Raw genomic sequence first — 17,403 nt, 5'->3', positions numbered from 1 at the left:
TTCTTCCTATTCTTTAGGGTCTCTGGAGGGATGGAAATCCCATTTTATACACCTAAAGAAACTTACAACTGGAAGAGATCTTGTAGGTCACCTTGAATAGTCAACCTTCTCTTTTAAAGCTCAAGGAACTGAGGCCCAGGGAAGTAAAGAGATATGCCCAAGGTCACACAACCATTGAGTGCTGAGGCTGGACCAAATCCAGCTCCAGGCTGGAAATGTCCTCACTGTAGATCAGCATTGCCCAATAAAAATATAATGAATGCCCTATATGTGGCATTAAATATTCCAGTAGCCACATTTAAGGAGTAATAAGAGACAGGTGAGATTAATTTTAATATTTTCTATTCAACCTAACATAGGCAAATTAGTATCCTTTTAACATGTAATCAACATAAAAAGTGTTGAGGTAGTTTACATTCTTTGCGTCATGCTGAGGCTCTGGGTCCATTTTACAATGACAGCACATGTCAATTTGGAGTAGCCACATGTGCTACTGTATTTGCAGTATGTAGAGCTGTATTTGCAGCTCTACACTGAGATATATGAGGCCAGGGCAATGTACGCATATCCCCTGGAGAGGCAGGGAGGGCCTAGGCGAGGGCAGGCGTACTTTGAAAAGGCAAATAAATACTACAATACACTTGGAAACTTTTAAAAACCTGATTCATAAGCACAAGCTACATACAGATAGTAAACCTTGACAAAATCTTAGGACACCCTGAAGACAGACTGTCAGTCACGTTATGAGTCTTCTCAGGGAGGTATGGAAGGTGAATTAGGGTTTCTGGGCATTATTAGGGGTCTGTGTTTGCCAAAAATGAGCATGAACTTATAGGCTAAGAAACATGCCAGCCCTTTGGGACAGAGCAGTTTCTCAGATGACGTTGTTGCCACCACAATATAAGTTACCGAATGCGTTTCCTAAGAGAATGAAACTCAGTACCTACAGTCTCAGGTGGAGGTGGAAGCCTGAGACTTTATGTAGGACGCCGGGGAACCCTCGAGGCATCCACCTGCCTGAGCCGTCCGTATCCCTCTATCAAACACGCAGGGGAGCAGCAGCCTAGCCCCATGTGCAGGTTGGCCCATCTATGCCCTGGCACGTCCACTGGGGATGCCCAAGGGAGGAGGGGGGGAAAGTCGTGGCTCCCAGCTTTAAGCTGGAGATCTGGCTAGCGGGGCCCTGGAGGTCACCCCCTGGCCAGCAGGCGGGGAGGCAGGAGCCGGGGGGAGAACGGAGATCAGGATGCCATGCGGCTTTGTGTTGCCATTACCAGGAGCAAGCCAAGCATATAACGCACATAAAGCCAGCCTGAGAACGAACACCAGGTCCCTTTCAGCCAGAGACAGCTTGTCACTCCGAGAGCTATCAAGCCAATCAGAAGGGTAAATTAAGGCATCCTTTTTTTTCTTTCTTTTTTTTTCCTCTTTTTTTTTTCTTTCTTTCTTTCTTTTTTTTCCTGAGGAGCAAGGGTTAGTTAAAATGCTGATCTCCAAGTGACAGGTTTCTGAGCTGAGAGTGAACTGTCACTGCCAGAGCCTCTCAGGAGGAGTATGTCAGGGAAAACCAGCAGGCTCCTTATAGACCTGCTTGCTCCCTAAGGGCATCCCGGCTCAAGTCACACAGTCTGATCTGCCTCCTCGGACCAAGAGGGTGAGAGTACCAGTCTGCACCAGCTCCCACTGCAGTGGGATCCAGGGATCAACTTTCCATTTTGGGGGAGAAACCCCTCCTTCTTGCCCTCATGGCAGCATTAATAATTAAGCGGGTGCTTTAATGATGTGGATGTCTCGTTACGGGAGCGACACTGAAATACGCACAGAGGCACACACACCCTCGCGTGTGTACATGTCTTCTGGAAACCAGACATCAAATCATTAAAAAAAAAAAATTATCGTGAGCAAAAATTTTAAATAAAAACAAGGGATGTATGTGTGCTTAATTACAAGAGGACTTTATTAGCCGGTGCTAATTAAAGCATGTTAATGGCGTCTGACGAATGTCTAAAATTACCCATTTTTGTAAATAGTTTTGATGCAAGTAATTTGTTTAAAGCTAGAACTTGGTGGAAAAGTTCAAGCAATTTTATTTTTGCCTGGGCAGCACATTATGCGATGTCAAGGGGGATAATTAACGATTAGTGGTTTAATGACAGCAGCACATTCATTATCCTGGTTCCAGCTGCTACCAGGACTTACATGCTGGGTACCCAAGCTTGCTCCACCCCCAGCTCCGTGAGAGCTGACAGTTGAACCCATTTCACAGATGGGCATCGCCAAGGCCCAATGCCTGCCCTCTGGTCTTCCCGAAATCCCAGAAGTGTCCTAAATGCACACTCCCTATGCCTCACGGACAAGGGGCATCTTCCAGTCAGCACTGTCTTCACAGACCCTACCTCTTGTGGGTGTCCCAGGGCAGCGGACAGGTCCAATTGTGAGCTCCGTGGTTTGGTCCCCTCTCCCAGGAGCACCGAGCCCGACCCAGAGAGCAGTGGCTCCTTTCCAAAGCTAGGAAGGCCGTCGCTGATCCTTTCACCATCCCTCGCCTGTTGGCTTCCTCACCTGTTCCAGTGCCTTCTTCTCACCCCACCAGGGCGAAAGCAGAGCTAAGTAGTTATCCACACACAATCCAGGCCTTTCAGAAAAAGGAAGCCTCTACATTCAAACCCAAATGAAATACATTGGCTGTGCGAGCAGGACCATATCCTCCCAGTACCGTCCTGTGCCTTGGTTTTTATGTCTCCCCAGAATGGTTCAGTGCCCTGTTCTGAACAGCAGGCTTTTTGTGGGGGGCAGGGAAATGGACTGATTGACCTCATGGGGCTCCGTTCAGTCTGTAAATCTGAGACAAGAAAGGGTCACTTCCTAGTCAATACAGAGGGTTGCCTTTACTGTTCTTAACCCAGGCATACTTCCTGGAGGCAGGAAGGGAGACTCAGAAGATCGCAACATACAGAACATTCTCTGTTTCGTCACCCGGCCCCACAGAGGAATCCCCCTCCTTCTTTCTCTCTGTTTTTTTTTTTTTTTCTTTTTTCTTAAACCAAAGTTTGAAGGCAAATCCACTGTGGGCTGAAGGAGGCACTTTAAACTTCACTTGCTTCCAAGTTTAAATGGGAAGACTTGACAGGTATGCTAATGCTCCTCTATTAAGTCTGCAGAAAATGACATTAAAGGTATTGGTTAAAGACACGGCTCAGTGTTTGAGCAATTTAATGAAGTGTTACACACAAGCTGACCTTGTAGAGGGAGAAGCTCACGGCTCTCTCAGCGTTTCGGGAGGCCCTGGCCACTCTGTTTGACATCTGAGCTTAACACCAACCCCAGACTCATTACTGTCTGCGAGGTTCTGGGAACCGCCAAGGGGGAGACCGGCCTTTGCTTGTAAAGTCCAGTGACAGAAAGGAGAGGTAAAAATACAGGCTCCTGATCCTCAGCTGTGCGAGGCCAGAGGTGCCGGTTTGAATGACATGTTCAGTTTTCATAAACATGGGCAGTGGCCCCCTGGGGGAGCCAGACAGGAGAAAAGGAGGAGTTCTCAGAGTGGGCAGAGTGGGCAGGGTCAGCCGAGTGTAAAGGCCAGAGCTTCTGGTTGGCATCTGATAGCCAGGTAAGCTGGCGGAGCTCTGAGGGGGGTCTCTGCCAGGAGAGCGGGCAGCCCCACAGAGAGTCCAGGACGAGCTTGCCCGAGCCATCGGTGGCACTACAGAGATGTGAACCCCTAGGAAGGTGGGGTCCCCAAGACCCCTAAAGCAACGTCACTCATTCACCAAATCATTCATTTGTTCATCAAACGGTATCAAGCCCCTGCTATATATCACTTCTCTCTCCAACTGCACCCCATTCGCTATGTTTCACCCATACTGGTCGGCCAGTTCCTAGAACATTCGAAGCTCCTTCTCAGCACAGGACCTTTGCACACACTTTCCCCTCTGCCTGCAATGCTCTTCTGAGATTTTCATAAGGATAGCCATTTTAAGCCTTCCAAAATCAGTTTATCTATATACTCTTATCAGAGAGACAGGTGCGCAGCTCATGGACAAGTGTAAGACCCACAGGTCTTGCTGGGTACACGACAATGAATAATTGTTACATTGATGATAGTTATAATCTTTTGCTTTTGAGTAGCTCGTTATGCCTGTCACAGTTCTCTCATGTTATCTCATTTGAGGTTTCTAGAACCTCCTAAGGCAGAAGGGAGGTTTGCTGGCTATACTTATGTAGAGGCAAGTAACCTGAGGCCAACAGAAGCTGCGAATGTCCAGAGAGACAGGGCTGGACCCAGCCAACATTCAGGTCATCTGACTCCCAGAGAAGGGCTGTTTTCTGCAATGCGGTGCATGCACATTTAAGGGCCAGGCCTGGAATGCAGGTTGCAGAGCACCTCGGCTTGGGGACATGTGGAGGGTGAATGAGCAAGAGCATCAACCAGAGCAGTGTCTCTTGCATCACACATGCACATTGCTGGCAGCTGGAGACACGCAGAAGGGAAGCCCTGCCTGCAGGAAGCCTTTACACCCACGCTGAGCTAAGGACCATGTGTAGAGTCTTGGACAAGTCCCTGCTGATCTATACTGTCCGTTCTCCCTGCTCCTTATCCCCTTTGGTCTCTGCCAACAGCTGCCGCCTTCCACCCCTGTGTCAGCAGAGTTGGCTTATGCAGAAGAATTCTTTGGAGGAAGAGCCACAATCCAGGCCTTAGAGGGGAGAAATTCATTGATCAATGAACATTTGCAGCATCCCTCCTCTGTGTCCTCCCCTCTGTTCAGGCTCTAAAAATAATAATTGACATTATCGAGTTCCTGCTCATGCGGGTCTGTGCTCAGCCACTTACACATGCTGTGTGCCTCCACTGTCACCACAGTGCTGTGAGAGGTACAGTCACATTCCCACCTTTCAGGCAAGGAAACCAGGGATCGAAGAGGTTAAATGATGGGTCTGAGATCACACGGTAACAGGTGGTTCAACCAGGCTGTGGACTTGGGGCTGCCTGACTCGGGGTCAGAGAGAGTCAGGGTCTGCAGAGTCCTGTGCACATTGTGGCGGGTGGGAATGATGGCCTTTGGGGGTGTGTAGGGAACGCACCAGCCAGGCAGCTGCACAGAGTGGTGTCACTGACTCCAGAGACCAAGGGCTTCCCACCACAAGATTTCATCTTCTCTGGCAGTCCCTCCGGGGGAGCCCCTTGCAAAACAGCCAAAGGAGAGTATGGCAGACCTCATCTATTGCTGGGCTGTGTGGTGCAGACACAAGAGCATGGCCTCTTCAGAAAAGAAGGTTGGAGTAGTCACAGAGGGAGGGCTTCATGGAGAAAGCGGTTTGAGACGCCAGATCTCAGAGGGGTGCTAATCACCCTACTTCACAAACATGTAATGATAAAGTTATCATGGTCATTACTGTGAATCATTTCGTTGCAGGTCCCATCGTAGGTACATGACATTATTATCACATTTAATTCTTACAACAACCCTGTGAGGTAGGTGGATGAGTGAAGCCTGAAACTCTGCTCTTTCCTAAGCTGTTCTGATGCCATGTCCAATGTGATACAGCAAAGAGAATAAGGGCTTTGGGTCTAGCAGACCCACATTTGAATCTCATAGGACTGTTGTGTTGTGAAACTCCAGGAAGGGTCGGGGTTGCGAAAGTAGTCAGCAATAGGTACAATATACACGTGGAAGACACAAAACAAAAGTTAAGGCTAATGAGCAGTCTTGTGGTTGGATTGTTGAGCCTGGTAAAAAAAAAAAAAATGTTGACTTAATTATTCTCACTGGTAGCAGGTGAGATTTTCGAGGACTTAGGGTAGTGGCTGAACGAGCAGGCATTAGCTCCAAGCACCTGGGTTCAAATCCTAGCTCCGCTGCCTGTAAGCTGTGTGACCTTGGGCAAGTTCAACCGCGTTACTTTGGTTGCCTCCTTTTGAAAATGAGGACAACTACAGCATCTCCTCGTAGGATCATTTTGAAGATTAGAATTAACACATGCAAAATGCTCAGGGCAATGCCTGCCCTCCTGTAGTGCATAATGTGTTGGCTACTATTAACAATTCTGAGTCTTTGTGTTGAACGCCCATTCTGCACAAGACCGCCGCGGCAAATATGAAAATGAACCAGGCCTAGTCTTGGCCTTGGATGAGCATTCAAATAATTAACATAGCCCAGAAGGGGGTCAGGTGCTGTTTGTGAAGGACAAGAAAAGCATTTACAGAATGATACCAGTCCTGATTGGATGGGATCCATGATGGAGAAAGAATTTGAGCTGGTGCTTGAGGAAAGGGCAGGATTATATAGACTGGGAGGGTGGTCACAGGTACCGTTCTCACCACCTCAGCAGCCATCAGTTAGTAGGGTGTCTCATGTTCTCTGGGTGACACCCACCAAAAGGAGAAAGAAGTCCATCCAACTAACATTGCCTTTTAGCACAGTGGGAGTCTCCATGCTATTCCCAGTGAAGTGCTTTCTGGCGTTTGCACGAACACAAGCCCATTCTTGTTTTCATTTTGGAGCCCTTGGGCAGACCCAGCCTTAGCCCACTCCACCCAGGCCTTCTGCAAAAGGAAGTGCTCAACTGACACGATGGCACCCACACTCTTGGCTTTGAGTCCACAGCTCAGGCACAACTGGAAGTGGGACTTATCGGAGAGGTTTCTGGAAGGCAGCAGGAGCTGGAAGCCTGGGGCCCAGTCCTGGATCCCACGGGGCCAGACCAGGAGCACCTGTACCCTTCCCTTCCTGCTCCTTTCCTGCTCTCTACAACCATTCTCTTCTTGGGTCCTTCCTTGCTGCTACCCCTTTCTGGTTTTGCTTTCCTTTCCCCCCTGAGACTCCCCCCCCCCCACCTTCTTTCCTTCCTTCTTCTTGGTGAGTGCCATTTCTGGGATTTACTTAAGAACCCCTTGTGCACCCCACAACCCTACACTCCAGCATCTTCGTGCTCAACCCACTTCATGAGCCTGAGGCTCACCTTCCCTTTTTCCTGGAAGGTGGACAGATAACATGGCTGGGGCCAGAGCAGAGAGAGAAAGAGGAGGAGGAATAATCCTCAGACCAGGAGGAGATAGGTTCTTCTCCTAAGGAGGAAAAAGAAAGCCAGGAAAGAATCCACTCACAAACCTTTTGAAGGGACACGGAGGAAAGTGGAGAGTTTTTTTTCCTCTTCTCCTTCAGGAAAAAAAGCTTTTAAAATAAATAGCTGACAGTGTCTCTTATTTGAGTAATTCTTCGGTGGTTATAAATGTGCCACTCTAGAGTGCTTTATTTAGAAGTTAAAAAAAAAATGTATTCTCCAGGAGAGAGCTCAGCATCACCCAGGAGAGCAAGGCTCACTCTCCTCCTGGCTCTCCTGATGCCCAGGCTCAGACATTCATATATTCTCCTATAATCTGATCTACGTTCTAAAAATTAAAAAAAAAAAAAAAAAAAAAAAAAAAAGAAGAGAGACATCTGGTTCTCCCACACATCTGACATTTTCCTTTATGCCTGGTTTAACTTCTTTATGACAGCCTGGGTTCACTCCATTGGAGAATTCCTCTCTTCAAATGAGCTGCGTGTTTTATGTTTGAAAATTTTTCTTTAGACAAACCTGGTAATTTTTCAAGTTAAAATGTGTACACTTGAAGCACTTAGGAAGCTTAAGGATCCATCTGATCGGCACATGAATCTGAGGTTATTCATGCTAAAGTCCCATATCTAACTGCACTCTTAAAAAATAATAAAAAGCAAGTGACATATTTTTACTTGTTTTCAAGCGAAAACCCCCAGACTGTCAGTTTTCTAAGTAATTGATTAGTATCTCTGCACACTCCCCACTTTTCCCTTGACGACACGTAGTTGTGCGGCTGTTCCTGGAGTGCACCAGGCAGCTCATCTTGGAGCAGGAAAGGAAGACAGGGCCCATGAGGTGAGCTTCCTCTTCTCAGTGGGGAGATAGATGTCCCCCCTGGCGGTTCATGTCTGCTGCGTCCAAGGCCAGGGGCTCTTTGCTGGGCTGATGTCTGGCTTATTGACTTCTGGGCTTGTGCAGTGTCCTAGAAAAATGTAGACTTTGGAGCCCAGAACCTGGATTTGACTTGCCCTTTGCTGACTGAATCACCTTGGAATGCCTGCTTGACCTCTTGGTGCCTCTGGCTTTTTCATCTATGGAAAGGTGTTAGTGAAAATGTAGAGTTGTATAGTATAGTATAGTATGGCATAATATAGTATAGTACAGTAAAGTATAGCATTAAATATAACACTGTGGGTTATACTAAGTGCTCAGTAAACAGTATGTCCCTGTGTGATTTTATTTGTTGGTTTAACATGGCAGGAAGCCAGATTACTTAATAGCCCACCTCCTTCAGACCCTTAAGTAGGCCAGCCAGGGGCAGAATGTAAAGTTCAACCCCTCATTCCTATTTCATCATACCCTGAGTTCCAGAAAGAACTTTGGTTATGGTAAATGTAAAGGGATAACAAACACCCCCTCTGCAAGCTTTGCCCTCCCTTAATCACCTGCTCTGAACTTCAGGGCCATCTATGAACCATAGAAACTGCATTCCTTGCTCGTGTTATATACATTGTGAGCTGGGCACACCGATACCATATACAGAATTCTATCCATCGGTGTCGTATAGGTCCCTTTACCTCTGCTTGTGCTCATAGTGTGGTCCCTAGACCACCAGCACTGGCACTGCCTGGGAGGTTTTCAGAGGTGCAGATTCTCAGACTCCCATCCCAGACCTACTGAATCATAATCTGCATTTTAATGAGACCCCGGGGAATTCATATGCACGTCAGAGTTGGAGGAGACAGTCCCCGACCACAGCAATATTGCAGGAGCCCAGACCGCCTCAGAAGAAGGACCTTCCATCTACCATCTCCCACTGCTGGGGACCTGGAGCATGTACCCATAAAGTGCCACCAGGTGACATGAGCTCCTGTAGTGGTGGTTGGGTCGTGTAGACACCCTTCAGCCTCTTTTCCTTTTGTTTCTCTGACACGTGCTGTGTATGACAAGGCACAAGGTTGGGGTGGAATCATCTAGGCAAGGCCTGAGGCTAACAATCAGAAGTCTTCCTGAGTCGTGAGCTGATACTCCGAATGTATCACCATGATTCTTTACATCGCTATGGCACTTAAAGCTTTGCACATACCGCATCATTTGATGCTCAGAGTACCTGGCTGCTTGAGGGGGCAGGTAGCTATCCAGAGAAGTAAAAGAATCTGCTCAGAGCCACCCGTGAGTAGATGGTGGGATGGTGGGCAAGGACTCTGGTGTGGTTGGTATGCACAGCGATTTATAAATTTGTGCTGCTTAGAGGAACCCCGGATGAAATTTGAAGGGGCTTCCTCCCCTGGAGGACCTGTGGATTCTGGAGATATTGAACAGAGGTTTGCAGCCCAATCAATACTAAATCAATTAGTTTAGCCTTCCAGATAGCTCTGTGTACTCACCCAGGGCTGGAGACTCGACTCCCGGCGTGGAGTCAAAACTGCTGATGCCAATCACCAATCAGCCTGCAGCATTGATTGAGCACCCACTGTGGGCAGCACCCCACGCCAGGCAGTGCAGGGCAGGGGGCGAGAGGCACAGCAAATAAATGTGCTTTTGGAACTGTGAAGGAGAAAGGTGTCCAGAACGCTGTTGGATGTTCTGTAGAGAGAGAGATATGTCCAGTCAACGTCTGCTTGAGTTTTGTGCCAGCAAAATAAATTGTCTCAACAGATGAGTTTGTATGTTTTCTTTTGTTAGAAAAAAAACCCCAAAACTATATAACTCAATGAATATCCGTCCTTTGCCTCAGCTGCCAGCAAATCCAGAGTAAATCTGCCCAAATGGTATAATCTACTCATTTCAGGAGCCTGAGAACATCTACTGTTTCTACATCCCTTCAAGGCTCTGCTCTGTTCCTTTTGTTTTGTGTTTTGGTGTGGAAATCACTTTGAATCCTTTTCTGGTAATAGATAGGGCATAAACACACACGCACAACATTACTTCTGTGTGGTAGAGGAAAGGCGTGCAGCAGTTTCCTGAGGTGTCTGATATGGGGCCTTAGAACTGGGGAGTCGGGGGTCTCAGGCATTCCACCGATGGGACGGGCAACAGTGCTCACACCCTTCCTCCTTCCGGGGCCCTGAGTGCCCCATTCACAAAACAGGGAGTTTAGGCTAGCTCCAAAATCCTGCCAGGTAGGTGAAAGGGAGGAATAGCAAAAGGACAGGTACAAGTTATTAGAAATGCAGAGAGAGTGAAGAGCATGAGCATGCTTTGGCATTGCATTCGAGACAGAAGCTCTCCTGGAGCTTTGAACCGAGTGTGTAAATCAAACATTAGTGTACGTGTCTTCGCGGGGGCTGGGGGGAAAGAGGAGAGAGGCTACTCAAGCTGTAGCAGATGAAAGAAAGAACGGCCACAGACTGTTCCCCTCTGGTTCTGATGCTGAGTCCAGAAACTGTTTCCCCACTCCTTGACCTGAGTAGGTCATATGACTAATGGCCTGAGTGTAGCCATATGACTTTGCCCAATGCGAACAGGGGCTTGAAAACTTACGCACACTTCTGGCATTGCCCCGTCACTGTTTTTGGAGCACAGCTTCCCAGACTAGCCTGTTAGATTGTGACAGACACATGGCCCGGTCACCCTCATGGCTTTAGCCAACCACCAGGGGTGTGATGGGGCCGTCTGGGCCAGTCTCCAGTCAACCCACCTGCACATCAGTGAGCCCAGCTGAGATCAGCCCAGCCCAGCCCAGAATTGCTCTGAAGAATTGTGATCGAAGGAAATGGTGATTGTTTGAAGCCACTAAGTTTCGACATGGTATATTACACAGCAAAAGCCAACTGCTAACCCCAGTTGGGAGGGCATGTCTATTTGAAGACATCAAATCCTAGCTGGGGGAACCTGCTGGGGAGAGACGGTAGGTGGGGACTTTTTCTCTCCATTTGCAGAGCTGGATGACTTCACACCCTCCCAACTCTTATCCCTGTCCCCATTCTTTTTTTTTTTTTTTCCCCTCTTTTTATCCATCATGCTTCCAGCAGGGGAAGGAAGCAGACGTTCCCACTCTTGGTGCTGCATACCTGCTAAAGGGAGAGAGGATTAGCTGTGGTAGACCAGCCAGGGAGCAGGACGCCCGCTAGATAATTAACCCATCCTCCTACATACCTTGGCTTCCAACAAAAGGAGCTGTACAAATCGACCCAACAAAATTATCGGTGCTAATCTCCCAGCCCCTCCTTCCCGCTGTTCCTCTCCTGGCCAGCACCTGGCAGGGCTGTTAAGCCATCACATTCTACCCCCCCTCAACCCCCAGCCCTGTCCCCACTCTCCTTTTCTCTCTTTCTCAAGTTGTTACCGCACAGGCATCACGGAAGGAATCAAACAGGGACAGGTCCTATTGTTCGGCAAAGAGGCAAGAAAAAAAAATAATCAAAAAAGCAGGGGACTTAAAAAAGACCAGAATTATTTCTCAAATAGAATGGGAAAATCTAACATGCCTTATCACTACGGAGAACAAGCACTGTGCAAACGCCCAGGCCTCTGACTGGCATGCCGCTTGTTTTGAATAGACGCATGACATTGTCAAAGAGCCTGCCATTGTGTTGCTGAAAGGCACTTGCAACATTGCATAAAAATCAGGCGTTCGTGTCACCCTCAGACTAGTCAAAGCTGCTGTTTTTTCTTTCTTTCTTTCTTTTTGAAAGAAGAAAGAAGGAAAATAAGAAATGTCCCCAGAATAAGACCTTCAAAGCCAGATAAATGTTATTTTTGAAAGACACTAGGAAACTGGGCACCCAAGCAAAGCCGCGAACAGAAGAGGTATTCCCTTTGGAAAGGGTGCCCGTAGGGCAACGGGGAAGTCAGAAGCCGGCGTGGGATTGGACGCATGGCTTCTCCCGGACTTTGAATTCTTCAGGCTAGACTTGTTGTCCAGTACCTTCTGGATTTGGCCAACTCTCTTGCTGCCCCGATTATTTCCATTGTGAGCTGTTATATAATTTACACGTTTTGTTTTCCAAAACCCCTATAGTGTCCTTCTCATCTGTCACTTCTCGGGGAGGAAATGAAGTTTCAGACCTTTGGAATTCCAGAGGGATCTAAACTCGTCTCCGGGAACTGTGCTTGTCTCCAGCCACCCTTAAACCATGCTGAGGAACCCGGAGGGAGCTGACCAGGGCTGTTCCTCAGACACCCCTCTACACTGCAAACAGCCTGCAGCTTTCACCGTATGCGGCGACTGTAGATAAAGAGTTTGATTGTTCTCCTGGTCAAATAGGTAAGTTCTCCCCCATGGAACTTAGAAAAGTCATCAGAGAGAGCATGGCATGTTCTGTCTGTCTGGTCACTGCACCGAGAGACAACTGTTCCCTGTTTCCTAAAGGCTTACTGCAGGAGAAGGTGAGATTCTGGCGTCTCTGGAGAAGTTAAGAGATTTGCACGTGCACATAAAGCCCGTACTGTGCTCTAATCGATTGCCATCCCTTACAGTCTCACAGATGCAACATTTAAGAAGAGGGAAGAATTTAACTCCACTATTGATTTGATTTGTCGTGCTTCCTGTGGGGAAGGGGGCAGGCCGGGAAACCAGTTCTGGGTGGGCAGTCTGGCTGATGGATGCTCCCTAATTGCAAGCTTTGATTAGTTCAGCTGCTTCTAGATTTCTGGCTGTTAACAAATGGTCCTTAGTCTGTGCCTGCTGTCCTCAAAGAGAAGATGAGACGCTTCCTTGCACCTAAGAGCTGCCCCTAACGGGCTGCCAGCTCCCTCTCACAGACCAGTAAGTGTGGAGGAATGAACTGTGAACTCCCAGCCTGCCGCATGCTCTTGGGTTAGCCATCGAACCACCTTGGGTTAGCTTCCTCATAGGTAAAATTGACTTTATTTTATTTATTTATTAATTAAGTATTAATTTATTAATGCCCCACAGGTTCCAGAATGGATTTAAGGTGGCTTAGCTGTAAAATGAAGGGATTAGGCTAGGTGATCCCTTCTGGAGTATCCTCCCAGCTCTACGATGCTCTGACAAGCCTGCTTCCCACTTGACTTTGTAGTGTCCGCAGTTCAATTCCAAGTTTGAGGGATGCCAGCTGCCCCTCAAGTATGAGTGATTCAGAGTCACGGAGGGACTGTGGGATTGCCTGGGGGGACGTGTGCCTCCCGCTGTGGTAACACTTTGTACTCAGGGTTTCACATCAGCACACCAAATTCTGTATCAACACAATTCCCACTCACCTTTAATAGCAAAGAGTTTATACATTGGAGCAATTTCCAAGTAGTTCCCTACACGGAATAATTCTTTTTTAAATCCTCAGCAACATAATACAGCCCCTTACTGACTCTGAGCCCTGTGGCTCAGCCCTGTGGCATCCCACAGCCCTGCCCATCACTCACAGGCCGCCAGAGCCTGAAGTCTGAAGAGTCAGTTTGGGGCACTTCCTTCTAAGAGTGACGCTGACAAACGGGGGTTTGTTGTGAGGAGTGTGATCAGGGAAAGAAGGGTGTGGAAGAGGTGACTTATGGGGAAAATTAGGTGAAGCTGGGAAAAGAGGAGACTTCCCATTTGCAGAGCTGTCATGACAGAGAGGACATGGAGGTGTTCAAGCTGCCCCATCGGTGGGATGGGGTGTCTTGGGAGGTGGTGAACCACAATCACTGCAAGTATGAAACAGAGGCCAGGTGGGCACCTGTGCAGGGCCTATGGCAGGAATAATGCCTCCTTTGGTCCATTTCAGCAAATGGTTGTTGAGAGGACCCACTAGGAAGTAGGCTCTGCCCTGAGGTAGGTACAGTAGGAGATGCAAAAGGGCATAGCTCTTCACTATTAATTAGAATTCTCCGGGTTACAAGCGACCGAAACCAACTGGAGATGTTAGTCAAAACTATGGACATTTATAAAGATGCAGGGACGACTTTACATAAAGGGACAGAGAGATGTTGCTGAAGCAAGGCAGAGTCAGGTCCTCAAACACCAGCAGAGTTCAGATTTTTGCTCCCTTCTGCACGTCTTTTGCTTCTCCTTCTCTTCAGAACTAGCTTTGTCTGCTTCTCCTGTCCCTGAAGTTGAGAACACGGCGGTTGACATATTGTAGGTTTAGCCTTCTCTCTCTCCCAGGTCCTCATTTTCCAGAAAGGGACACTAATTGGTCCAACTTGGGCCAGTTGCCCAGGTACTTGTTACTGACAAGCGTTGTTCCTGGAGGGCACTGCTGTCACCTATGGATTGGACTTAAGTCGAACAGTTGGCAGAAAGAGGACAGAGATGAGACAAGAAAGCAAAGAGTGCCCACCACAAAGGCACAGTTCTTGGACTCAAGGAGTTTATAGTCCAGAAGGGAAAGCAGACACATAAACCATGAACCCTAGTGTAAGGCCAACTGTGGCACATGCTAGAACAGAGATTTGTGGTCCAGATGGTGCACGGGAGGGAGGAATTCGGATAGACAGAAACAGAAGGCTTCATATGAGAGAATTCCATATGAGAACATTCCAACACGGCTAGTTTTCTGGCTTTGTTGCCACTGGTGGTGATAGTGGTGGTAATGAATTTTTAACCTCACAAACAAAAAATAAATACATTCTTCTTATTAAAAAATTGACCATCTTCTTGTAGTTAATCATGACATACATATCCTTTTAGACTATGGCCACAAATTTACATTGATGTAAATGTCTTATCGTATAAAATATATGATTATTTTGCATATGTTTTACATAAATAAAATACCATACATATTATTATTTTACAGCTTCCATTTTTCACTCAATAATACCTCCTGGAGAGCTACCCATAATAGTATATATTAGAACCAATCCTATTCTTTTCAACTAATGCATATTATCCTGTCATATGACTACAATGCAATTTATTTAAAGATAATATAATTTATTCCTCAACTGATAGGAATCTGGGATGTTTTCCATTTCTCACTTAAAAAATACTGCAATGGACATATTTGTACATACCTCTTTGTGCAATAGTACAACTGTTTCTCTAGGTACAGAGAAGTGAAATTGCTCGGGTATAATATATGCATACTTAAAATTAAAAGGAAGTTGAAAAATTGGACTCCAAAGCAGCTGACCAAATTTCTTCTCTAGCATCAGTGTCTGAGAGTATGTTTCACAACACTCACACTTGACAAATATTTACCATTTTTGTGGGTTAAAAGGGGCATCTCACTGTTGCTGTGATAATCATTTTCATGGATTATGGGTGTGAATATCCTCACTTGGCCCTTCCAGATCCACTCCCCACATCTCTCTACCCCGTTCTCTAAGAAGCTGGCCTGAAGGACTATTCCAACGGGCTCCTTGTCCTTCATCTTCCAGCTGGATTCAGCCAATAGAAGGTTCAGAGGACAGGAGGAGGATGAAGGTGAGGACTGTATTCCTTCGTTTCCTTCTCTGCCAGGTCCCAGTGGGTTAATGCACCCTGGACAGTTGCTGTCATCAGCTCTCTCCATACAGTGCTCCCAGATTTCTACTCTTTGTCTTGGACCTTCAAGCCTTGAGGTGGCAATAGCTTCCAGTTTATCAAATTATGCGTGTCTCTGGCGTTGTTTTGCTATTTGCTCTATCAGTTATTGAGAGGAAGTTGTTAAAAACTATACCTGTGGATTTCTTTATTTCTGCATTTAGATTTGTCAATTGTCACTTTCTATATGGGAAGCTCTGTTGTTATTAGGTACATAGACACTTAAGATTATTTAGGGTTTTTTTTTTTTTTTTGATGGACTGACCCACCATTTAATGTCTTTATTTCCAGTAATATTTTAGTCTCAAAATCTGTTTTTTTTCTGATAGAAATATAGCCATGCCTGCTTTCTTCTGCTTATTCTTTGCAGTTTGCATCTTTTATTTTCAACCTGTCTGTGCCTTTATATTTGAATATTTTAAAACACCACACAGTTGGCTTTTTAATGCTTTTTGGAGAAGGAGGACATACATGCTATTTAATTGTGGTAGATATATATAACACAAAATACACATGGTATAAAATTATTGGCCCAGGATCCCTTGTCTGTTTATTTAAATCTGGTCCACACCTCTGTAAATGGTCCCTTTATTAAACTTTCTTCAAATTGCCTAATTTCACCCTCTATTTCTTGCTAGGGCCTTGAGTGATAAAACCAGTGAGGCTGAGTATCTCTTTGGGTTTCTATCAACCATATTAATGTCTTCTGTGAATTTCCTGTTCATATCTTCTGCCCACCCTCTAGGGGGGTAATCGTCTTTTTCTTGTTAGAGTGACTCCTTAATTTGTAAGCTGTCTTCACATAACCTCAATACTTATAATCTCTTGTCTGTCATTATATGTTGAAAATATTTTCTTCAAGTCTGTGTTTTACGCTTCCAACTTAGTTCATAGCATCATTGTGACAGCTAAGTTTTAATTTTTTTTGAGAGAGAGAGAGAGAGACAGAGAGAGAGTAAGTGGGGGAGAGGAAGACAGAGCGGGAGAAAGAGAGAGAATCCCAAGCAGGATCTTCACTGACAGTGCAGAGGGGTTTGAACTCATGAAACCGACAGATCATGACCTGAGCTAAAGCCAAGAGTCTGACGCTTAACCAACTGAGCCACCCAGGCGCCCCTTAATTTTTGATATAGTTATATTTATCAATCTTTTCATGCTGTGTCGGGGGTAAGCACAGTTTCTAGAAATGGCCAGACAGTAAATATTTTCACTTTCATGAGATCTACTGTTTCTGTCACAACCACTCAACTCCCACGGTAGCACAAAAGCAGCCCAAAACAATGCATACAACAGATGTGTCTGTGTCCCTATTTTTACATAAAGATAGGTGGTGGGCCAACCCCTGCTCTATATATTTTGCATATTTTCATTTATTTAGAAGGCCCTCCTTACCCTAAGGTCATAAACAAATTGTCCTATAGTCTCTTTTAAATATTATGAATATCTTTATGCTTTGGTTTTTAAGCTATTTGGAATTGATTTTTGTGACTGGTAGAATCTACCTCTATTTTTTCCCCTAATGAATAGTCAATTGTCCCACCACAATTGATGTGAAATGCCACCCTTATTTATTTACCTGACAAATATTTATTCAGTGTCTACTATGTGCTGGAGTTGGTATTCTAGTCTTTCAGCCTGCTTACCTATTTTTGAGTCAATACCACAGAGTTTTACTATAAATATATAGTATGTTTGATATCTGAGAGATGTCCTTTTTCTTTCTTTTAATTATCTTGATTTTCTTGATATTTATGTTTCAATATGGATTTCAAAATTAGCTTGTCAGGTTCTATGAAAAACCTTATTGGGATCTTGATTGGAAGTGCATTAAATATTTGTAGATCTATTTGGGGAGAATTGACATGTTTGCAATATTGAATCTTCTATATGAGGAGCGTGGTAAATGTCTTCATTTTTCCAGGTTTCCTTTTATGACAATAATGCCTGGCATA

The 17,403-nt window shown here is 45.9% G+C and overlaps 1 long non-coding RNA gene across 1 annotated transcript in view; it reads right to left on the bottom strand.

The window, feature by feature from the left end:
• The window catches only part of LOC113593143 (uncharacterized), a 244,706-nt gene that overhangs the window by 65,548 nt on the left and 161,755 nt on the right, over positions 1-17,403 (bottom strand). Inside the window, exon 7 of the long non-coding RNA XR_003413192.2 lies at positions 9,432-9,630. This is a non-coding gene — a long non-coding RNA (uncharacterized LOC113593143). The remainder of the gene's footprint in view (positions 1-9,431; positions 9,631-17,403) is intronic.

This window comes from Acinonyx jubatus, chromosome D1 (genome assembly GCF_027475565.1).
Source record: "Acinonyx jubatus isolate Ajub_Pintada_27869175 chromosome D1, VMU_Ajub_asm_v1.0, whole genome shotgun sequence".
Lineage (NCBI taxonomy): Eukaryota > Metazoa > Chordata > Mammalia > Carnivora > Felidae > Acinonyx > Acinonyx jubatus.
This window is presented reverse-complemented; position numbering and strand designations above follow the sequence as displayed.